The 25,777-nt window shown below is 42.0% G+C and overlaps 1 long non-coding RNA gene across 1 annotated transcript in view; it reads right to left on the bottom strand.

Moving 5' to 3' along the window:
• LOC130355923 (uncharacterized) overlaps positions 1–25,777 on the bottom strand; it is a 57,901-nt gene that overhangs the window by 11,971 nt on the left and 20,153 nt on the right. The window contains exon 2 of the long non-coding RNA XR_008888702.1: positions 7,761–7,904. This is a non-coding gene — a long non-coding RNA (uncharacterized LOC130355923). The remainder of the gene's footprint in view (positions 1–7,760; positions 7,905–25,777) is intronic.

Genomic DNA, 25,777 nt, shown 5'->3' on the forward strand with positions numbered 1-25,777 from the left:
CTACCAGAACACTGGATCATCTTAGATCATTTCTTCGTGTCAGCTGTGAGAAAGTTGTAATTTCTAAGAAAACTGCAGAAAAACTCCTTCCCACTGCTCCCCGCCACCCTAGGTGGTACTATTTACCTAAGGTTCACAAGTCGCAGAGCAGACCCCCAAAATGCCCTATAGTGGCGGGGATCGGCTCTGCGACCGAATACCTGTCACAGTACTTAGAGTGGCTATTGAAACCGCTATTGCCTTCTACCCCCACCTATATTAAAGGGGTGCTCCGGTGAAAACCTTTTTTCTTTTAAATCAACTGATGGCAGAAAGTTAAACATATTTGTAAATTACTTCTATTAACCCCTTCAGGACGGAGCCCATTTTGGCCTTAAGGACCGGAGCGTTTTTTGCACATCTGACCACTGTCACTTTAAACATTAATAACTCTGGAATGCTTTTAGTTATCATTCTGATTCCGAGATTGTTTTTTCGTGACATATTCTACTTTAACATAGTGGTAAATTTTTGTCGATACTTGCATCCTTTCTTGGTGAAAAATCCGTAAATTTGATGAAAAATTTGAAAATTTAGCATTTTTCTAACTTTGAAGCTTTCTGCTTGTAAGGAAAATGGATATTACGAATACATTTTTTTTTGGTTCACATATACAATATGTCTACTTTATATTTGCATCATAAAATTGATGAGTTTTTACTTTTGGAAGACACCAGAGGGCTTCAACGGTCAGCAGCAATTTTCCGATTTTTCACAAAATTTTCAAACTCAGTATTTTTCAGGGACCAGTTCAGGTTTGTAGTGGATTTGAAGGGTCTTCATATTAGAAATACCCCATAAATGACCCCATTATAAAAACTACACCCCCCAAAGTATTCAAAATGACATTCAGTCAGCGTTTTAACCCTTTAGGTGTTTCACACGAATAGCAGCAAAGTGAAGGAGAAAATTCACAATCTTCATTTTTTACACTCACATGTTCTTGTAGACCCAATTTTTTAATTTTTACAAGGGGTAAAAGGACAAAATTTTTACTTGTATTTGTATCCCAATTTCTCTCGAGTAAGCACATACCTCATATGTCTATGTAAAGTGTTCGGCGGGCGCAGTAGAGGGCTCAGAAGGGAAGGAGCGACAAGGGGATTTTGGAGAGTACGTTTTTCTGAAATGGTTTTTGGGGGGCATGTTACCTTTAGGAAGCCCTTATGGTGCCAGAACAGCAAAAAAAAACCACATGGCATACCATTTTGGAAACTAGACCCCTCGGGGAATGTAACATGGGATAAAGTGAACCTTAATACCCCACAGGTGTTTCACGACTTTTGCAAATGTAAAAAAAAAAAAAAAAAATTTACCTAAAATGCTTGTTTTCCCAAAAAAAAATTATTTTTAAAAAGGGTAATAGCAGAAAATACCCCTAAAAATTTGAAGCCCAATTTCTCCCGATTCAGAAAACACCCCATATGGGGGTGAAAAGTGCTCTGCTGGCGCACTACAGGTCTCAGAAGAGAAGGAGTCACATTTGGCTTTTTGAACGCAAATTTTGCTCTGGGGGCATGCCGCATTTAGGAAGCCCCTATGGTGCCAGGATAGCAAAAAAAAAAACACATGGCATACCATTTTGGAAACTAGACCCCTCGGGGAACGTAACAAGGGGTTAAGTGAACCTTTATACCCCACAGGTGTTTCACGACTTTTGCATATGTAAAATTTTTATTAATTTTTTACCTAAAATGCTTGTTTTCCCAAAAATTTTACATTTTTAAAAAGGGTAAAAGCAGAAAATACCCCCCAAAATTTGTAACACAATTTCTCCCGAGTAGGGCGATACCCCATATGTGACCCTAAACTGTTGCCTTGAAATACGACAGGGCTCCAAAGTGAGAGCGCCATGCGCATTTGAGGCCTAAATTAGGGATTGCATAGGGGTGGACATAGGGGAATTCTACGCCAGTGATTCCCAAACAGGGGGCCTCCAGCTGTTGTAAAACTCCCAGCATGCCTGGACAGTCAACGGCTGTCCGACAATACTGGGAGTTGTTTTGCAACAGCTGGAGGCTCCGTTCTGGAAACAGTGGTGTACCAGACGTTTTTCATTTTTATTGGGGAGGGGAGGGGGGCTGTGTAGGGGTATGTGTTTATGTAGTGTTTTTTACTTTTTATTTTATTTTTTGTGGTAGTGTAGTGTAGTGTTTTTAGGGTACAGTCACATGGGCGGGGGTTCACAGTAGTTTCTCGCTGGCAATTTGAGCTGCAGCAGAAAGTTTGCGGCAGCTCAAATTTGCAGCCAGATACTTACTGTAATCCTCCGCCCATGTGAGTGTACCCTGTACGTTCACATTGGGGGGGGGGGGGGGGGGGGGACATCCAGCTGTTGCATAACTACAACTCCCAGCATGCCCGTTGGCTGTCGGTGACTGCTGAGAGTTGCAGTTTTGCAACAACTGTAGGCACACTGGTTATGTATCACTGAGTTTGTGACCTAACTCAGTGTTTCACAACCAGTGTGCCTCCAGCTGTTGCAAAACTACAACTCCCAGCATGTACGGTGCATGGTGTACGGTGACTGCTGAGAGTTGTAGTTTGCAACAGCTGGAGGCACACCGGTCGTGAAACACTGAGTTAGGTAAAAAAAAACTCTGAGTTTCACAACCAGTGTGCCTTCAGCTGTTGCAAAACTACAACTCTCAGCAGTCACCGACAGCCAACGGGCATGCTGGGAGTTGTAGTTATGCAACCAGCAGATGCACCACTACAACTCCCAGCATGCACTTTAGCTGTTTGTGCAAGCTGGGAGTTGTAGTTATACAACAGCTGAAGGTACACTTTTCCATAGAAAGAATGTGCCTCCAGCTGTTGCAAAACCATAAGTCCCAGCATGCCCATAAGGGAATGCTGGGAGTTGTGGTGGTCTGCCTCCTGCTGTTGCATAACTACAGCTCCCAGCATGCCCTTTTTGCATGCTGGGAGCTGTTGCTAAGCAACAGCAGGAGGCTGTCACTCACCTCCAACGATCCTCGCCGCACAGGTCAGTCCCTCGTCGTCTCCGCCGCCGCAGCTGCTCCTGGGGCCCCGATCCCAACAGGGGCGCCGGGGATCGGGGTCCCCAGCACCGGGGGTCGTCTTCCCGCACCCGCTCACGTCCTCAGGAAGAGGGGCGGAGCGGGTGCGGGAGTGACACCCGCAGCAGGCGCCCTGATTGGTCGGCCGGTAATCCGGCCGACGAATCAGGGCGATCGTGAGGTGGCACCAGTGCCACCTCACCCCTGCAGGCTCTGGCTGTTCGGGGCCGTCTCTGAACAGCCAGTAATTCCGGGTCACCGGAGACCCGATTGACCCGGAATCGCCTCAGATCGCTGGACTGAATTGTCCAGTGATCTGCGGCAATCGCCGACATGGGGGGGCATAATGACCCCCCTGGGCGATATGCCGGGATGCCTGCTGAACGATTTCAGCAGGCATCCGGCTCCGGTCCCCAACCGGCTAGCGGTGGGGCCGGAATTCCCACGGGCGTATGGATACGCCCTCGGTCCTTAAGGACTCGGGATTCAGGGCGTATCCATACGCCCTATGTCCTGAAGAGGTTAAAAAATCTTAATCCTTCCTGTACTTATTAGCTGCTGAATACTACAGAGGAAATTCTTTTCTTTTTGGAACGCTCTCTGATGACATCACGAGCACAGTTCTCTTTGCTGACGTTATTATAATAATAATAACGCTTTATTTATTGTTGTCCTTAGTGGGATTTGAACCCAAGTCTCCAGCACTGCAAGGCAGCAGTGCTAACGACTGAGCCACCATGCTGCCCTTAGCATACATCTGCTATGCATGGTTGCTAAAGTGGACAGAGATGTCAGCAGAGTGCACTGTGCTCGTGATGTCATCAGTGTTCAAAAAGGAAAGGAATTTCCTCTGTAGCATTCAGCAGCTAATAAGTACTGGAAGGATTAAGATTTTTTAATAGAAGTAATTTACAAATATGTTTAACTTTCTGCCACCAGTTGATTTAAAAGAAAAAAGGTTTTCACCAGAGTACCCCTTTAAGGACACAGGAACTCTTCTCACTGCACTATATGACTTCCACTGGTTCGGATCATACTGACTAGGCCGCACGAAACAACTTGTCCCGGAGTTATCCGACTCCCACCCCACTCCCCTGCCTGGCTATGCTGGCTGGATAAGAATAAAAAGACCTGACTGGTGAGTGCGGCCTTTGTCCTTCTTTGCTTTTGCGTTGTGCTTTCTACTTTGGCCACGCACCTCCGCTCCAGGCTTTGATTGGATCCCGTCCTGTGTGTAATGCCCGCTTACAGTGTCGCTTAGTTACGTATGTGCCGGCTTCTGCTTCTTGTTGCTTAGACTTTTTGAAAATGATTGCACTGTATTTTAACAATCTTCTGTGAAAAGCAAATCATTAAAAAAAAGCAAAAAAATAACCAAACTTTAACAGTAACCACAATACACACAGGATTTACAAACAATGAAGATCCAATCAACCGTATGTCTAATCAAGTCATTCATATTATAGTCATCTCTTCAGTCTATCTACAGACACATTAGCATCATCATCTCCCAATGTTACCATATTGTCCCTTTGGGCTAAGATCCTGTAGCTATATAGTATATATATCTCACCTTGAATACTTCTTATACAAACTCTGATGAGGGGTGGCTCAGCTGTAGTTCATGATAAACGTTTTCTGCCTGGTTGAAGCAATTGGTAATAAACTTCTCCAATCATTTCTATAATCTTTTATTGGCCTGCCACTTTACCAACATGCTTCAGGGGTTATCCAGGAAAAAAACTTTTTTTCATATATCAACTGGCTCCAGAAAGTTAAAGAGATTTGTAAATTACTTCTTTTAAAACATCTTAATTCTTTCAGTACTTATGAGCTGCTGAAGTTGAGCTGTTCTTTTCTGTCTAACTGCTCTCTGATGACACCTGTCTCGGGAACTGTCTGGAGTAGAAGCAAATCCCCATAGCAAACCTGTTCTTCTCTGTGCAATTCCCGAGACAGACAGAGATGTCAACAGTGAGCACTGTTGCCAGACAGAAAAGAACAACTCAACTTCAGCAGCTGATAATTATTGGAAGGATTAAGATTTTTTTTATAGAAGTAATGTACAAATCTGAGCCAGTTAATTTATAAAAAAAAGTTATTTCCTGGAATACACCTTTAAAGTATGAGCACTAAGATCAGAACTCTATCAACAGGGTTCACTTCCATGACTTCTATACATTGTGGACCCTAATTTGCAGGTATTGCTTACCAATAGGCCATACTATCAACATGCGATTCTTTCATTTGTGCCATATACTAAATAACACTTCAGTATTGGGTAGATTCTGTTTTCCTTTTTTCTTAGGCTATGTTTAGTAATACTCTGAGTAAATGGCATAGACTGGAGGGGCTCAGTGACCAACCTCTGCACTAGATTTATAGTCCAGTAATGAGCCCAGATACTTCACTTGAGCTAAACAGGGACCCTACACAATACCTGTAGTGGCATAAGAGGCCTACTTCCAAACATTCAACTATTCTATCAAAATCCAGTCCCAGAATAAAACACTTATAAAAGAATCAATGAACAAGGTTTACTAAGCAAACCCAGCTTCTAAATTGGGTGAAATTTGCCTCAAGTGCTTCCCTCTCTTAATCCTTTTATATTTTCCAATAACAACAAAACCTATTGTCTGTAATAATATAATAGAATAATAAGTTACAATATTCACAAATTAGCATGACATATAATTGTACTATGCTGCAGGTGTGTACTCAGTAAATGCCTAAGGTTTATATAATTACATAAAGAAGATGAAGCAACACTGGACTAATCTTGTATGAACTGTCATTATTACAATAAAAGATACAGATGTGTTGGTTATTGTAAGACAAGTGAAAGCATAGTTACCAGTTGAAACTAAGTTTGTCATAAAGCAGGGATTAGATAGACCATCTATTAAACATTGTGGGGAAGATTTAACAAAACCTGTGTAGAGGAAGAGTGGTGCAGTTCAGGACTGGTGCAAGGATTCTTGCAACCCTAGGCGAAAGCTAATTCTGTTGCCCCCTCAACTTATCCCATTGGCTATGCCCTTTTACACTTCCCACCTTACTGTAGGGGTGACACTTTAACAAACTAACCTCCTCCTCATGTAATCACATACTACTGGGGTGAGTGGTTGCTATAAGGACCTGGAGACAGTGTGCAACAACATTCTTGAACTGGACAGAGCGGCACCCTCATCAAGAAGGTTCTCTAGGCGGCTGCATTTTTTGCCTAAAGGTGTAGCCGGCCCTGGTGCTGTTGCCTATAGCAACCAATAAGATCACCTCTCATTTTTCAGAGGCCTTATTAAAAATTATAGAAGTGATCCGATTGGTTACTATGGGCAACTGCACCACTCTTCCACTACACAGGTTTTCATAATTCTTCCTCTTTGACTTTTTCTTTTACCTTGTAAATAAGCTTAGAGCAATGGACATTGCATATGATTATTTCCTGTTGGAGTTCGTTCTCTAAAACTACAAATCTCATAGTTTCGTGTTTGAAAGTGTGAGGTCACTTTTCTCCCTGCTACACATCAGCCACCCCCCTCCCCCATCCCACACACAGGTACAAATTCCAGCCACACACTAACTTTACAGCCCCTGTAGCATAGTGAATAAAAAAAATTCCTAGAATACCCCTTTATGGCTAGGTTCAAACAATGTAAAATTTTCGGCAAGTAATGTATTTTAAGTGCAGATATCTTAAGGGCACATTTTTAGGATTACCAACGTATTTTCATAGCAAATCCTTGCGAAAAAAATAAGATATGTGCCTAATTTTATGCAGTGTGAACTCAGTCTAAGTTTTAAAGAGGTTTCCCAATAAAAAATAATGACTCACCAGTGACGCACCGACGACGCAACGACAGTGAGCACCCAGGCCGTTCAGTCATTCAGCGTGCAAACTACACTGAGAACAGAGCTGTTAGATCTGTACTTTGTGTACTCTGGGTTCTGCAGCCTTAGTTCCGTTTAGTTCCATTAGGTGCTGAGGCTGAAGTACCCTGGTGCCACCATTATACAAAATAAAAAGCCAACTGCTTTCAGATCCGTTCTCAGTGTAATGTGTGTGCTGAACAGCTGATTGGTGGTGGTGGTGGTGCCGGGTGTCAGCACTCCGCCACTCAATATTGATGGCTAATGCTGTAAATGGGTCAACAATGTTTTTTTCTGAACACTTGGCCCCCGATTGATCAAAACGTTTGACATGTCTCCATGATGTGTCAGAAGTTTTCTGAAATGGTAGTATTACATCACCCATTTGCTGGGCTCTAGCAGCCAATGGAAATGCCTAGTGAGCTCCAATGCCAAATATCCTTTTACACGCTAACATCTCAGCATTGGAGGGGTAAATTAGCTAATGATAGGTATGTAAAGATTCCAGAGGCCAAAGAACTATACAGATATGCACAGATTCCAGAGACCAAAGCCCTATACATATTTTTTACCTAAAAACCCGCTGACAGGTTTGCTTCAACATTTTCAATTTTCCTACATCGGATAGCACTCAGCAACTGGTTTTACAGGCCCACAAAAAATCCATAAATCCCTTTACGACATTTGAATCTCACTGGACCTTTCATTGAATATAAAGTGATTGAATGGGTCTGGTTCAAGTAGACCTGTTAATCACCTCATTCTGTTCCAGATGGCTCCATGCTGGCACAGCCAGATCAGATTACTAGGCAATCTGACCAACCTCACCTTACCCATATGATGACACCTCTGCTTCAAGACAATGGATGAGTGGAAAAGCCATTGGCCTCTAGCTCAACAATTCATTGTGTAGGCAGCTGGCCTCTTTGATCGAACAGCCTGTGTGGCATGCTGCAATGTTTTGGGGGTTTTCTGTACAGAAGAAGAAAAAACGGTTTTCTTAAAGGTACCATTTTTCAAAAAGAAAAATATACAAGTTTAGCAATAAAAAGTACAGCAACATCATACCATTAAGTGTGATACAGCCAAATGATCTAATACTATTTAAATGGACAATTACATATTAAACATTTATAGTTTATTAACAACAAAAATTATATAAATGCCTTTCAACTTCAGGTCCTGCCTTTAAAATATTTATCCCCCTGTTTGTCATTTCACAAAGGATGCATACTCATACGCACTGTATTCAATAGTGAGGTAGCTGCACTTGTGCATAGTCCTATCTATTAAAAAAAACTGACATCTAGTTCACCCGCACTAAACCCAATATATTGGATATAAAACATTGATGAGGCAGGGAAGCTGGGCGAGCTGGCCTCCATTGCGTGCTGGAGTGCAATGGAAACAGAATTTGTAATGGGCATAACTATGAAAATATTTCACATAAATATGAAAATATCCCCTCTTTTTACAGCTATTTACCTGAAGTATATTGGGATTAGTGCAGGAGGACTAGCTGTCAGTTTGTCTTTAAAGGAGAAATGCGGTGCAAAACTTTTACCTTCCAAAGTGCACGGGCTGCAAAACTAAAAAAAAAACTAAAATCCCTTTTCTACCTTCCCCCGTTGCACCAATATCGACTTCCTGGTCCTCTGGTGCTGCTTGGCTCCCTGCTTCTTAGGCTTGGAACATCCCACTGCAGTCATCATATAGCCGTTCGGCGGCGATGTCCCACCTTGTCCGGTAATAGGCTGAGCGCACTGTCATGTAAGGAGCCCGGGCAGCAGGGAGAAGGCAGGTCCCTAGCTCTTTACATGACAGTGCGCTCAGCCTATCACCGGCCTATCAAGTCCAACAGAATATCACCAGCCTAACAAGTCCAACAGAATATCACCAGCTTAACAAGTCCAACAGAATATAAGTCAACAATGATGAAAACATTTGCATAAATGTTACAAAACTGATCTAAAAATGGGGGGGATGGGGGTACAGGTGCTAGTCCCTAACCACCCTACCTACCCTACTTTACTTTGTTTTTAATGAGAATTCAGTAAAAGCTAGGTATTATCATTTATTGTGGGCCTAATTGGTGGAACTTGCTGTGATTGTCTGATTTAATTTGCCACCAAGGGCATACTCATCTGTTGGGTCTCTTGAATGCCCTATATTGTATTCAGGTCGGTGACTTCCCTTGTTCTATATAATAAACTAGTGGTGAAGTCTGCAGGTAGCTGTAAAAAGACTGTTTAGAAATAAATCCGAAGGGAGTTGGAGGTGGGAAAGGGGGATCGGATGGATGAATCCTTAAATGTTCCTGGATGGTGTGGTAGTGAGATAGGGACTGACTTGTTATGTGAAATTTGTCACCAAGAGATTGCGTGGTTAGAAGCTTTCTAGCGATGGGATCAACCAAGTGGGCTAGATAGAATATCTTGGCTGTGATCCAGGGGGACACAGTTCTAGGGTTAAATAAAATTGGTGTAAGAGAATTCTCCGTAGGTGGACCGCTAGATAATATTTATAGATATCAGGGATGGCCAGGCCTCCGAACAGTGTTTTAGCAGATAGGACCACCACAGAGAACATATATCTCCCACCTCTCCATACGAATTTAAGCAACATAGCTTGGAATTTTCTAATGGCATTTTTGGGAATAGGGGCGGGTAGAGTTTCTACAAGATACAGGAATTTTGGTAGAATAGACATTTTAACAGCTGCTATTCTCCCTAACAGAGAGTGATCTTGGGGCTCATTTTTCTAATAGTGTTTGCATGTTTTGAAAGAGATGTGAGGACATCCCACACTCAGCGGAGACATATCTTCTGAACATCCCACCAGGCAGAATTAGTAACATTCAATTCAAGCTCTTTCTGCATATACTCACCGCGGCCAAATGTCTTATAGCCCAATGGTGGAAGAAAACTGAAAGCCCTCCACCCCAGATTCTATTGAATAAAATAATGGAAAATCTGTCCGCTATGGTGGAAAACAGACTGGATTCTTTGCAGACATTGTGGCATCAGTGGGATGAATATATGGAATTCCTGAGAGTGGTCTGAGGTGATGGACAGATCCCGAGGAGCTGGAGCAGAGCAGATACTTTTTCTTTACTCTTTCTCTTCCCTACTTACCTGTCTCTTTCTCTATATAACCTTCCCCCCTTTCTATCTATTACATACTTTCTATCTCCTACTCTTTAATGTATATTATTTTATATCTTCTTCATTGCATGTTACCTGGATTATTGACCATAAGATGAGGTGTAATAGATCTGGATTGTAAGGAAGTCTAGAGATATTACTAGTATAACAGGTCACGGCAGGTGGTTAATCCTCCGGGCTTGTGTGGATGATGACATGAGCCGTGCCAGGGAGCGGAGTCTAAGGGGTCGCTGGTTTTCACCAGAGCCTGCCGCAAAGCGGGGTAGTCTTGCTGTGGCAGGTGGCACCCAGCTTGCTACCCCTGGCATGACTCGTCCACACAGGTTGCTGGGATGTGGCGTGGCACAGAAGGAAACAGGCAAGACGTGGTCAAGGTAACAGTAGGACAGGGCAGGCGGCACAGGTGAAGGGTCAGATAACGGAACAAGGATCTGGTACTAAGAAATCAGGAACACAGAAACTCAGTAGCTTTCTCTAGGGCACAAAGGCAACAAAGATCCAGCAGGAGGATACAAGGGAGGAGCAAATATTTATAACAAGGGCACAGGTAAATACACTTAATTAATGAGTACTGGCCCTTTAAATGCCAGAGCTCCCACGCGCACGCGCCCTAGGAGGCAGGGGCACATGCGCCGGGGCTGAGGGAACAGAAAGGCCAGGGAGGTGAGTGACAGGCTGGGATTCGCATGTGGGCGCGTCCCGCGATGCGAACCCCAGCCCCGCTGGCAGCGGGGACATGACAAGAGAGCGCACGTGGTCAGCATGTCTGGCCGGAGCACAGATGTTACAACTAGTACCCACTAATACCACTTCTTTTGTCATAAAATCCTAGCTTCATTATTTATCAGATAACAGATTCTATCTATGCTTAATGTCCCTGACATGGGGCCTTCCCTGGATACTCACAGAGCCGACCTGAGAAAATCTTGACTTTCCAACATCTTGACAGCCGGATCTATGCAGATTACCATATTGTAACCTGTTCTTGTTAATATGTAATGACTTTTGTTTATTATTCTATGTACTTATATTTCTCTTTACTGTCGAAAATATCTGTCTTAACCCCTTAACGACGCAGGACGTATATTTACGTCCTGCGCTGGCTCCCGCGATATGAAGCGGGATGGCGCCGCGATCCCGCATCATATCGCGTCGGTCCCGGCGCTAATCAACGGCCGGGACCCGCGGCTAATACCACACATCGCCGATCGCGGCGATGTGCGGTATTAACCCTTTAGAAGTGGCGGTCAAAGCCGCTTCTAAAGCGGCGGTCAACGCCGCTTCTAAAGTGAAACTGAAAGTATCCCGGCTGCTCAGTCGGGCTGTTCGGGACCGCCGCGGTGAAATCGCGGTGTCCCGAACAGCTGATCGGACACCGGGAGGGCTCTTACCTGCCTCCTCGGTGTCCGATCGACGAATGACTGCTCCGTGCCTGAGATCCAGGCAGGAGCAGTCAAGCGCCGATAATGCTGATCACAGGCGTGTTAATACACGCCTGTGATCAGGATGAGAGATCAGTGTGTGCAGTGTTATAGGTCCCTATGGGACCTATAACACTGCAAAAAAAAAAGTTAAAAAAAGTGTTAATAAAGGTCATTTAACCCCTTCCCTAATAAAAGTTTGAATCACCCCCCTTTTCCCATAAAAAAAATAAAACAGTGTAAAAAAAATAAAAATAAACATATGTGGTATCGCCGCGTGCGTAAATGTCCGAACTATAAAAATATATAATTAATTAAGCCATACGGTCAATGGCGTACGCGCAAAAAAATTCCAAAGTCCAAAAAAGCGTATTTTGGTCACTTTTTATAACATTAAAAAATGAATAAAAAGTGATCAAAAAGTCCGATCAAAACAAAAATCATACCGATAAAAACTTCAGATCACGGCGCAAAAAATGAGTCATCATACCGCCCCGTACGTGGAAAAATAAAAAAGTTATAGGGGTCAGAAGATGACATTTTTAAACGTATAAATTTTCCTGCATGTAGTTATGATTTTTTCCAGAAGTGCGACAAAATCAAACCTATATAAGTAGGGTATCATTTTAACCGTATGGACCTACAGAATAATTATAAGGTGTAATTTTTACCAAAATATGCACTGCGTAGAAACGGAAGCCCCCAAAAGTTACAAAATGGCGGTTTTTTTTTCGATTTTGTCGCACAATGATTTTTTTTTCCGTTTCGCCGTGCATTTTTGGGTAAAATGACTAATGTCACTGCAAAGTAGAATTGGCGACGCAAAAAATAAGCCATAATATGGATTTTTAGGTGGAAAATTGAAAGGGTTATGATTTTTAAAAGGTAAGGAGGAAAAAACGAAAGTGCAAAAACGGAAAAACCCTGAGTCCTTGAGGGGTTAAAGAAAAATAAACAAACAGATAAACAAAAAAAAAAAAAAAAAAGACTGTTAACGTCATAGACAATCAGAAATAACCAATATTTGATTCATCGAGGTAAAGTTATTTATGGATGAAATCAAATTTACAGATTTTAGACCAATTATTCTGATTGCAGTTAATATTTATAGAAAATTGGCAGGTGAGGAGCCTTGTGAAGCATGCCAGCAGGAATTCATCATTTACTCAGCATTTAGCTCATAAGGTTTTGACATTGTTTGGCAAAATTGTTATCAAAAGTAATTACTCTCATACTAAATATATGATCAGTTAACCCCTTAAGGACTCAGGCTTTTTCCGTTTTTTCATTTTCAATTTTTCCTCCTTAACTTTAAAAAATCATAACTCTTTAAAATTTTCACCTAAAATTCTATATGATGGCTTATTTTTTGCACCACTAATTCTACTTTGTAATGACATTAGTCATTTTACCCAAAAATCTACAGTGAAATGGGAAAAAAAAATCAATGTGCGACAAAATTGATGAAAAAACACTATTTTGTAAGTTTTGGGGGCTTCCGTTTTTACACAGTACATTTCTCGGCAAAAATGACACCTCATCTTTATTCTGTAGGTCCATACGATTAAAATGATACCCTACTTATATAGGTTTGATTTTGTATTACTTCAGAAAAAAATCATGAATACATGCAGGAAAATTTATACGTTTAAAATGGTCATCTTCTGACCCCTATAACTTTTTTATTTTTCTGTGTTCAGGGCGCTATGAGGGCTCATTTTTTGCGCCGTGATCTGAAGTTTTTAGCGGCACCATTTTTGTTCTGATCAGACTTTTTGATCACTTTTTATTCACTTTTTTGTTGTATAAAAATTGATCAAAAATGCGCTATTTTGGACTTTGGAATTTTTTGCGCGTACACCATTGAACGTGCGGTTTAAAAAGCGGTGATACCACATATGTTTATTTTTATTTACACTGTGTTTTTTTTATTCTTGGAAATGCCTTTAAATAACTTTTATTAGGGGGAAGGGATAATTGAAAGGGTTAATGATTTTTTTACACTTTTCTTATGCAATATTATAGCTCCTATAGGGGGCTATAACATTGCATTAACTGATCTTTTACACTGATTGATCCATCTCCATAGGAATGGATCAATCAGTGTTTTCGGCGATTGAATGCTCAAGCCTGGATCTCAGGCTTGAAGCATTCATTCGGCGATCGGACAGCGCAGAAGAAGGTAAGAAGACCTCCTCCTGTGCTACAGCTGTTCGGGATGCCGCGATTATACCGCGGCGATCCTGAACAGCTCCCTGAGCTAGCCGGGCACTATTACTTTTGTTTTTAGCCGCGCGGCTCAGCTTTGAGCGCACGGCTAAAGGGTTAATAGCGCGCGGCACCACGATCAGTGCTGCGTGCTATTAGCGGCAGATCCCGGCTTCACAATGACACCGGGCCCGCCGCGATATGATGCGGGGTCACCGTGTGACCCCGCGTTATATCGCAGGACCGAGACCCAGGATGTACCCATACGTCCTGGGTCCTTAAAGGGGTACTCCGCCCCTAGACATCTTATACCCTATCCAAAGAATAGGGGATAAGATGTCAGATCGCCGGGGTCCCGCTTCTGGGGACCCCGGGGATCGCTGCTGCAGCACCCCCCTATCATTACTGCGCAGAGCGAGATCGCTCTGCACGTAATGACGGGCAATACAGGGGCCGGAGCATCGTTACGTCACGGCTCCGCCCCTCGTGACGTCACGGCCCGCCCCCGTCCATACAAGTCTATGGGAGGGGGCATGGCGGTCATCACGCCCCCTGCCATGACTTGTATTAAGGGGACGGGCCGTGATGTCATGAGGGGCGGAGCCATGACATCACGCTGCTCCAGCCCCTGTAGCGCCCGTCATTACGCACAGAGTGAACTCGCTCTGTGCAGTAATGATGGCAGGGTGCCGCAGCGGCGATCCCCGGGGTCCCCAGCAGCGGGACCGTGGCGATCTAACATCTTATCCCCTATCCAAAGGATAGGGGATAAGATGCCAGGGGTGGAGTACCCCTTTAAGAGGTTAAAGAGATATATCACAGGTTTTTATTGGTCTATGGATGGGTGAGGGGGGGGGGGGATCCATGTGTTTTGAGCCCCATTATAGAATAAAGGGCCTGTTTAGTTGTGGCTCTCATCGGCTTAACTTTGCTCAATTCAGGAGGGGTGAAGGTTTTCATAGTTCCTTTATATTGATTATGTCACAGAACTGATATGTCTCTGAGAAAGTCTATTTTAAGGGCATGTTCACACACTGCAGATTTGTTACAGATGTGCTGCAGATCTTGTCAATTAGCTTCTTATGTTAAATTCTGCAACAAATCTGCATCAAATGTGCAGTGTGTGAAAATGTCTTAAAGCCCCACTACATATGTAAAATAAATTTGCTAAAAAAAAATCCATCGAGCCTTTGCTTCATTATTAATGTCCATTTCTATTAAACTTCTTAGCTTAGCCTGATTCTTGCTAAGACTAAAGCTATCAGGATACTCATTTGCTGGAAGGCAAGTTATCTGTAATGGGACCTCCGGCAAATCTGTATCCTGATCGCTTTAGCAGCAGGCAAGTTTCGGGTTATGAAGCTGCCAGGAGATTTAAAGAGTTATCCTGCCGCCAGACCAGCATTGGAGTCACGCTTTAAATATTATTCTGCTTTATGTTTAACAGTTCTTAAAACGCCTTATCTGCAATTAAATACCAAAGCTGAAAACCCTAAAATACTATTTTATATATAAAAAACTTACAGACAATAGCATTGCAAGCATTGTTATAATGTCGGAGAGGTTTCCAATTGGATGATAGGAGAGGTTGAGGGGTTACTTGTAGCTTCTGGCCCCAGAAGCAAAATCTTCATTAGGGCCCCATGTGCCAATTATTATACTGGTCTCTTATGGGGCAGATGTGCTTTGGGGCACCCTAAAGCACCAGGGCCCTGGTGCGACTGCTACCTCTGCACCCCCTATAACTACGCCCCTGCCCATCAGTATGTTTTTGCAGTGTGGAAGTAAACTCACAAACACTGGAAAAACATTAACTCCTTGCAGATCTTGTCCATGACGGAATACAAACACATGACCTCAGTACTGCAAGACAACACCGCGTAGACACGAGAATTTGATAGCTGGTATTCTCAACCCAACAATGATAGAAATATCCCTTGGTGACTACAAATAATAAATGTATCTAGCGAAAATCACCACTAAGGACTAAATAATAAACAATACTTGAATCAGGTATATAAATGACAAAGTGTCAACTAACAGGAGGAGGAGGGGTAAAGATACATGTGAGTGCCTACACTGGAGACCCTACCTGTCTAGAAAGGCTCCTAAACTAAGTGTGGATAGGGGCAGGGAACATAAAGACAAACAAAGATAAATATGTGTCTGTCTCAGTGGTCAGGGGTAAAACAGTCAAAGTCAGAGTTGTGGTGGTGTCAGTATACAGATGAGGTGAACAACAAAGATATGAGATATACGATAAACTACAATACATTGACCAGTCTAATAATGATAATGATAAGCCATAATCTTCCAAGCTTTCTTGGTCCACTTCATAGATGACAGTTTATATACACTGTGGAACAAATTATCAAACAAGAGATACTATAAGATACCTAATCCCAAATGGTGGCCATGGTGTAGTAGATTATAACAAAAAACTCTTACCGCTGCCTTTGGAATTGTGGTAAGCACCAGGAGGGTTGACAAATGATTAAAAAAACCACAGGGCAAAATTAAAAATTGTATGTAATTTGTGTAATGTACACACAAAGAAGCACTTCATATAGAGCAATGGATAGAGCAATAGATAAAGCATGCCTACCCTAATATGGCAAAAACTTGTATAATGGTCACATCGTATGTCCTATAAGGGCCAAGATGAAGTTTGTTCACTTCTGAAACCACGCTGAATACAAGCATAATCTGTGACTGTAAACCCAAATTCGGAACAGAGTCAAAATATGAGACAAATACACTTCAACAACGTTTTATAAAAAAAAAAGGCCAGTTCTACTAACCTGTCCGTACCAGGTAGTATGATAGAGTCGGCGTATACAAAGATGTAACAGGGCACTGGCAGCCCAGAACAAGTCACAGGTCACTGAGGGAAATCACAAGTGGTACCGATTATAAACAAGATACAGGGCCAGAAAGGGAGGACAGCGTATCTAATGGATAGTGGTGCCGATAACCATTTCAACATACCTTATTCCATAGAGGAACGATACCTGCTGCCGAAGGTGGTGAGCTCCAGAGCGGCACATGTTTGGTAGCTGATCTGGCGCTTAAATATAGGTCTCGGACACTTGATATGACGCTGCTTCCGGTATATGGAACGCAGTGGGACTTCACTTCCGGTTGCGGTGAACCGCAAGCTGACGCGACCTATATAGAGAATCAGCATAGCGCTGATCTCTATGAGAGGACGCTGCTTCCGGTCCTTGGAACGCAGCAGGACATAACATCCGGTTGCAGTGGAACGCGAACCAGCGTAATGTTATAGTACAGGCATAATATTATTTCATAAAGATGGAACGCAACCCAGAAATTGAATAAAAATAGAAAATGATGATATTCCATTGAAAGAGAAAAAAGAAAAAAAAGATGAAGCATAGAATAATAAATTTTTTTTACAAAGAGATAAAATAGGTTAAAACCCTTTGAATCATTGATGTAAATCCTATAGCTAGGTGTGAACTGATACTAATGCGATTTTCTCACAAAGAGATAAAATAGGTTAAAACCCTTTGAATCATTGATGTAAATCCTATAGCTAGGTGTGAACTGATACTAATGCGATTTTCTCACAAAGAGATAAAATAGGTTAAAACCCTTTGAATCATTGCTGTAAATTTTTATGTGAACTATATTTAACCATATTATATGTTTTAATGTGTGTTTTAAATTCCATTGTAACATGCATTGCACCATGGGAGGATTTTTCCCTAGGAGGAACTCTTTCAAGTCACACCCTCATGGTAGAGTACAAAAAGACCTCACCTGTGTAATGCATGATGTCACCGATGAAAAGCGCGCATGTGCTTGAAACGCGTCTGACGTTGTCCTGACCTGATTTTACCTGTGTGTACCCTCGTGTTCGTGTTCATGAATAAAGCTGCAAGTTTTTCACAAGTGCTGGATCGGTTGTGCTCTTTCTCTTGAAGTATCAGCACCGGACCGGGTGTGGATCCGTGCACGGACATTTGTGAAGGTGAGCTGGACATTTACTCATTGTTTGCCTATAGAATAATTAAGGTATCTGCTAAAATAAATATAATGCAACCATGTAAAACATATATTGATACCAGAGATGCATTAATGAATGACTACGGTATCAATAAAATATCATATAGAAGATGTTATGGAATATATATCAATCTAAAAAATGCAAGGATGATATCATAAAGATGCATGTGAAATTAGAATAAGAGCCACTAGTGATTTCCACTTAGAGCCCAAAAATAGGGACATGGAGAGTTATTGGTTAGTACGGACTACTTGTTCCACAACACTGAGACCATATGATGGAGGCAGCAAGCAAAATTATAATGGTACATGACAAAAGATAATATTGGGGGAGATTTATCAAAACCTGTCCAGAGGAAAAGTGGCTGAGTTGCCCATAGCAACCAATCAGATCACTTCTTCTCACCTCTGAAAAATGAAAGAAGCGATCTGATTGGTTGCTATGGGCAACTCAGCCACTTTTCCTCTGGACAGGTTTTGATAAATCTCCCCCAATATGTATAGGGATAAGGAAAGGTTTATACCCCAAAGACAACACAGCAAAACACTGAGCCACCATGATAGCCATCATAAATGTGTGATGTCAGGAAACCCAATTGAAAGGATTTATGGTCATTAGCCATCACTGAAATATCTTGAACAGACTCTAAAGACATCTGCTGTTTGTATTATAGAAACAAGGAAAAGTTATTACACTTTGGAAAATAGAATAGGATTACAGATTTTCACACTCTACAGCCATAGGTAAGAGCATATATAAAGAGCAACATACCGTATTCATCCTACAAAAGGTTAAGTAACTGTTATATTGACATATAAAATTGAATTCTTAGTCATAATTCCTGGATTTAATGATGGTTACTATTCAAAATGCAAATAATGGGTACATGGGGCTTGAATCTAGACTTTAGCCCTTAAACGTGTCTGTCAGACTTATAAATTCAAGCTGTTTAATTCTTTGCTAGACTGATATTTCTCACTAATAGTTTTACTAATGATGTAACTCTGCCAAGTACAGCAGTGGTGATGCTTAATGTCAGGTGCTTTATGCTACCAGAACAAGAGGCAGCATAAAGCTGCCACAGGCTCCCTCTCTGCAACCTGCTATGATTTACTCTAAAACACTGCTGTGTTTCAATGAAATTATATTTTAAATGGTCATTGCTTTTTAACAAACTTTGCATCAGAGAAAAATCCCCCTCCCCCTTTCACTGGCTTCTACATGCTGCCTATAAAAGTCTATGTAGAAAGGAGGAGAGAAGAGGGAAAGGAGGGGAGAGTGGCTGGAAAGAGCCAGAGGCAGACAGAGAGAGTGCAGAAAAAGGCAGGGCCGGACTAGCCTAATGTAATGACTGCAACAGTAATCTGGGGATATGAATGTATTTAAGGGTCTGGGGATATGAAAGTATTAGGGGATCAGGATATATAAATGTATTTGGGGTTTGGGGATTTAAGTGTATTTAGGGGGTCTGGGGATGTGCATTTTTTCAGGGTCTGGAGTATGAATTAATTTGTGTTGCTATAGAGACCGGGGATGACTGCAGAAGTGAGGGGCCAAAGGTGTGCCAGCAGCAAACTCTGAAGTCATCATGGAGGTCTGGGCCAGATGGCGATCCTCAAGAGAAGACGTCACCTGTGAGTCTTTGGATTCTAGCGGAGCTGTCACCTCTGCTGACCTGTCTATTATAGTAAATAATTATAGTATTCATGAGATAATAATTCTTGATAGTCTTTAGGTAGAATTCAGTGTTTTGACCTGTAATACTAAGGCCTGGCCTACAAGGAGACGTTTTGTGACATTGCTTATGTGGGCTGGTGGGGTTTGTGTTTCAGGCTTAATTTTTTGTCCCAGTCTGGCCCTGAGTTGTATATAGAAGTATTGGATCTTAACCCAGTGCTGAAATCACAGCTTTGGCTTCATTCACAAGTTCGGGACCAACTGAAAATTAGATATGGAATCTGCAAAGAAAATAAGCCAAATATTCTCTACTGTGCTCAACCTATACACAATTCACAGAGTTGCACCTGTCAAGAAGCAGATGAATAGTTCTGCACCTCTGTATGTCCTCATGCCTTATGTGTCACTACCTTTTACGAATACTGACTATTCTTAGCTGGAAATTAAATGCATATGCACAATGTTATTTCTTCAACATAACTTCAAAGAAGACAAGGAAAGCGTGGCACTCACTGATACGTGGATCTTGTCTTTATTTCTTCAGATCAGGTAGCACAAACATATTGCAGGAAGAGAGTCAGAGTTAAGAAGGGGAGAGCAGAGATGACGGCCATTTCACACTAACTAGCTTCTTCAATCATGGAGGCCACACTGCCGCTAGCTTGTGCTGATGCAGATCTCATTCTCCTTCTACAAACCGCCAACTAGGAAACACTATTTCCCAAAGGTGAATGGTTCTGTTGACAGGTTTTGGTAATGGCGCTGCAGTCAGCCTCCTACAAAATATCAGCAGCATTGGAGCACAGAAAAAGGGAAATACAAACTGGGGCACAAGGGGTGCCTCACAGTGGTGTTAACAATGGTTACTTCCATTACAGACCATTGTCTGTAGATAACAAGTCAATGTTTTAAACAGTGCATACATCTCTAGTCCTACATGGATAAATACAGATTTCAAGGCTGAAGATCCTGCCAGGTTTCTGTGCATTCTAATGACTACTCAGTAACTGGGAAACAGAGAGGAATCTTTGTATGCAATTATTGAATGCAAATTGACATAACATATAGTTGACCCTGATAAAATGTAATGAGTAATGAGGCTAAGTGTGTTCTTCACTCCTCTAAATGGTTTTAACTCAGGAATGGTCATGCAAAGTAAGTGATGCAGAGTAAGGAATACAAAGGTAAGATGTGTAAATGCAGTTATATAAAGTCATTATTTTATAATGTGCTGCATCATATTGCATTGCGTTCCCATGGCAACTTGCGTTTTGAAAAGTGAAGATTTCATTGTGTGCAGACGTACTGTACTTAGCAACGTGAAAAATATATAACAAATGTATTCCGAGCAAGCCTTCTGAACAAAACGTTACTGCCCTTTTACCAGCGATCTGTTACCTGCTGCCTCAAGGAGAAACCAGACATGTTACGGTTTCTACCGTGTAAAATATCCTGCACTGCACCATGTCCCTAATGTAATGATTTCTTCAGCAGCTTTAATACAAGATATTCTGTTTACTCATGTGTAAATGCTAAAAGCAAGATCGCTATAGACTGCTTTGCTTTGAAGATCTCATTGGCTTGCATATCGATACTGTGTGTCTGCTTAGGAGTGTGCTATAGTCTCTTGGGGTTGCAGGATCAGTGCATCTCTCGCCTGCCTGACAACTCAAAGGCAATCGGGGACACACCTCCTCACAAAAGGAATACTGTTTCTATAGCAACCAGGGAAGAGGCCAATAAAGCAGTTTCTTTTATCTCTATACCCTGTGGTTTCAGAATGGCATGGAGCTAGATGTTATGTTAGACTGATGTCAAGAGTTATAGCATCTGCTGTCTGGCACTGGGATATTCCTTGTAGATTGCTGTTTTGCATAAGAACATTAGTACATAATTTAGCATGTTTTTAGATCACCCAAGATTTTTGCCAGACATTTCATGGGTTGTGTGGCTTTATGAATGTCCATGTTACAAGCCACAGTTTAGTATTTTCTGTTGTCGGCAGAAAACAATGAAAAGCATTAGTTGGGTGAGGGTTATTCTGTAACCTGTAAAAATACAGAATCTGATAATAAAAATGTTGATTTAACAGGCAATGGATTATAAAGAGATGAAAACACTGGTTTAATAGTTAATGTAGATACAGTATAAAACAGCTACTTCAACAAGGACTAGGTTGATAACAGTGATATTACATTGATGTATGACTAGGCTGGACTCAATCTTGGGATACCCACTGCTCAGCAGCATGAAAGGACTGGGTATACTTAAAGCGTACCCGACAGATCCAACAACATTTTTTTTTTTTTATATATATATATCACTCAGTACCTAATCCTGACTATGTACATCCAAGGGTTTTTCCATTTTTGCATTTTCCTTTTTTTCCTCTTTACCTTTAAAAAAATCATAACTCTTTAAATTTTGCACCTAAATATCCATACGATGGCTTATATTTTGCGCCACCAATTCAACTTTGTAATGACGTCAGTCATTTTACACAAAAATCTACGTCGAAACGGAAAAAAAAATCATTGTGAGACAAAAATGAGAAAAAAAAAGCCATTTTGTAACTTTTGGGGGCTTCCGTTTCTACACAGTACATTTTTCTGTAAAAATGACATCTTATCTTTATTCTGTAGGTCCATACGATTAAAATTATACCCTACTCATATAGGTTTGATTTTGTCGTACATCTGGAAAATATCATACCTACATGCAGGAAAATGTATACGTTTAAAATTTTCATATTCTGACCCCTATAACTTTTTTATTTTTCCGCATATGGGGCGGTATGAGGGCTTACTTTTTGCGCCGTGATCTGAAGTTTTTAGCGGTACCATTTTTGGATTGATAGGACTTATTGATCGCTTTTTATAAATTTTTTCATGATAGTGACCAAAAGTGACCAAAGTGACCAAAAATGCACTATTTTGGACTTTGGAATTTTTTTGCGCGTACGCCATTGACCATGCAGTTTAATTAATGATATATTTTTATAATTCAGACATTTCCGCACGCGGCGATACCACATATGTTTATTTTTATTTACACTGGTTTTTTTTTTTTATGGGAAAAGGGGGGTGATTCAAACTTTTAAGGGGTTAAATGATCTTTATTCACTTTTTTTTGCAGTGTTATATAACACTGCACACACTGATCTTTTACATTGATCAGTGGTTTCTCATAAGAAATCACTGATCGATGATTCTGCCGCTTGACTGCTCATGCCTGGATCTCAGGCACTGAGCAGTCATTCAGCAATCGGACAGCGAGGAGGCAGGTAGGGATCCTCCAGCTGTCTTGTAAGCTGTTCGGGAAGCCGCGATTTCACCACGGCGATCCCGAACAGCTCCCTGAGCTAACCGGCAAGGTTTCACTTCCACTTTAGACACAGCGTTCAACTTTGAACGCCGCGTCTAAAGGGTTAATAGCGCGCGGCACCACGATCAATGCCGCGCGCTATAAGCCACGGGTCCCGGCCGTGGCCCCGCGTTAAATATCGGGAACGTCATGGGTCCTTAAGGGGTTAACTCACTAGTCTGAATTCCTCTCAAAGGGAGGGGGCGTGGCCTCACTGTGCAGGTCTCTGCCCCCTCCCTCAGTATGCTGTCTGCTCACATCTCCCCTAGCATTAGCAAAACTACAACTCCCAGCTTGTCCTCACTGACAGTAGCGGGACACAAGCTGACAGTGGGAGGATTTTTCCTCCAGCTGTGAGCCCTGCGCTCACAGCTGTCAATCAAGGAAGTGTGTCCATGACATAGGTGTGTCCAAGCAGGCAGGGGGGGGGGGCAGTTGTTTGACTGGCTTTTCACCTCATATCACATAGTAATAATGCACGTATTTAGTATACATCAGTATGATACCCTTCATAAAAATATAGACATTACCCCCATTTGATATTGTATCCTTTTTTTATTAAGATTAGTCATATATTTCATATTTTGCCATACCATGTGACCCATTACATTCATGCTGCTATAATATAATATGCACTTTTGTAATGATATATTTTATTTGTATGCATTTTATAAAGAGGGCTGGCCCTGGGGGAATATTGTATATGTACAAAAGCACCTTAATAGCGTTGCAGACTAAGTCCCACTTTTTGGCTAGTGCACATGTGCGGGCCGCCGTCCTCCGTTCCTTCCTGTGCGCATCATTCTAGGGGCGGGGGGGGGCGGGTGGCCTGGCCTGGCCATCGACAGGCTCTCTGTGAAGTGTTGCTGGAGGTGAGCGGAGCCTGGAAGGACCTGTTTTCACATGCGCCGACATAAGCCGGGCATCTGCAGGTATGAGTGGTCTTTTGTATTTTGAGTAAATGACTAAATTTTTTCTAGTTTATATTGTAGATACGCTTTAATCATAGGACGTAAAGGGGACTCTTTAGAAGGAATTATGTTAATGTGGAAGATGAATGCTGCCATGTTTGTATAGTGGGGCAAAAAAGTATTTAGTCAGCCACCAATTGTGCAAGTTCTCCCACTTAAAAAGATGAGTGAGGCCTGTAATTTTCATCATAGGTATACCTCAACTATGAGAGACATAATGTGAAAAAAAAATCCATAAAATCACAGTCTGATTTTTAAAGAATGTATTTGCTAATTATGGTGGAAAATAAGTATTTGGTGAATAACAAAAGTTCATCTCAATACTTTGTTATATACCCTTTGTTGGCAATAACAGAGATCAAACATTTTCTGTAAGTCTTCACAAGGTTTTCACACACTGTTTCTGGTATTTTGGCCCATTGTTCCATGCAGATCTCCTCTAGAGAAGTGATGTTTGGGGGATGTCACTGGGCAACACAGACTTTCACCTCCCTCCATAGGTTTTCCATGGGGTTGAGATCTGGAGACTCGCTAGGCCACTCCAGGACCTTGAAATGCTTCTTTTACGAAGCCACTCTTCGTTGTCCAGGCGGTGTGTTTGGGATCATTGTCATGATGAAAGACCCAGCCACATTTCATCTTCAATGCCCTTGCTGATGGAAGGAGGTTTTCACTCAAAATCTCACAATTCATGGCCCCATTCATTCTTTCTTTTACACGGATCAGTCCTGGTCCCTTAGCAGAAAAACAGCCCCAAAGCACGATGTTTCCCCCTCTATGCTTCACAGTAGGTATGGTGTTCTTTGGATGCAACTCAGCAGTCTTTTTCCTTCAAACACGACAAATTAAACAAACTTAAGATGGGCCCAGACATGTACTGACTTAAGCAGGAGGACACGCCTGGCACTGCATGATTTGAGTCCCTGGCGGCGTAGTGTGTTACTGATGGTAGCCTTTGTTACTTTGGTCCATGCTCTCTGCAGGTCATTCACTAGGTCCCCCGGGTGGTTGTGGGATTTTTGATCAGCGTTCTTGTGATCATTTTGACACCACAGGGTGAGATCTTGAGTGGAGCCCCAGATCGAGGGAGATTATCAGTGGTCTTGTATGTCTTCCATTTTCTAATAATTGCTCCACAGTAGATTTTTTCACACCAAGCTGCTTGCCTAATGCAGATTCAGTCTTCCCTGCCTGTTGCAGGTCCACGATTTTGTTTCTGGTGTCCTTCGACAGCTCTTTGGTCTTGGCCATAGTGGAGTTTGGAGTGTGACTGTTTGAGGTTGTGGACAGGTGTCTTTTATACTGATAACAAGTTCAAACAGGTGCCATTAATATAGGTAATGAGTGCAGGACAGAGGAGACTCTTAAACAAGAAGTTACAGGTCTGTGAGAGCCAGAAATTTTGCTTGTTTGTAGGTGACCAAATACTTATTTTCCATCATAATTTGCAAATAAATTCTTAAAAAATCAGACAATGTGATTTGAGTGTAGTTGAGGTATACCTATGATGAAAATGACAGGCCTCTCTTATCTTTTTAAGTGGGAGAACTTGCACAATTGGTGGCTGACTAAATACTTTTTTGACCCACTGTATACAGAGGACTGTTGAAGATTTCTGCTTCATCTAAATGATAGTAGTGTTTTAGTATAATAATAATAATAGTAATGAGCTGCCGAGTTATGGAGGGTTTAGCATCTACATTGAGAAAGTTTCCCAACATACATGCTGAAAGTGTCCATATGTGCCTTCAGGAAGACATGGACCAAAATAGTGTTCTTTGGCCCCCTCGTGCAGGGAGCAGGTGTTGGCACGCCTCTCTATGCATCTATATAGGAAAGCCATCTCTCCCATAGAGATGCATGGAGGGGGCGTGTCGACCCCTGCTCTGGGCAAGAGAAGAGCCAGAGTGCAGGAGATTGCAGGGGGTTGCATTTGTCAGACCCCCGCAATAAGACACTTATCCCCTATCCCTTGGATAGGAGATAGATTTTCAAAAACTGGAGCCCCCTT

This window comes from Hyla sarda, chromosome 2, assembly GCF_029499605.1.
Source record: "Hyla sarda isolate aHylSar1 chromosome 2, aHylSar1.hap1, whole genome shotgun sequence".
NCBI lineage: Eukaryota > Metazoa > Chordata > Amphibia > Anura > Hylidae > Hyla > Hyla sarda.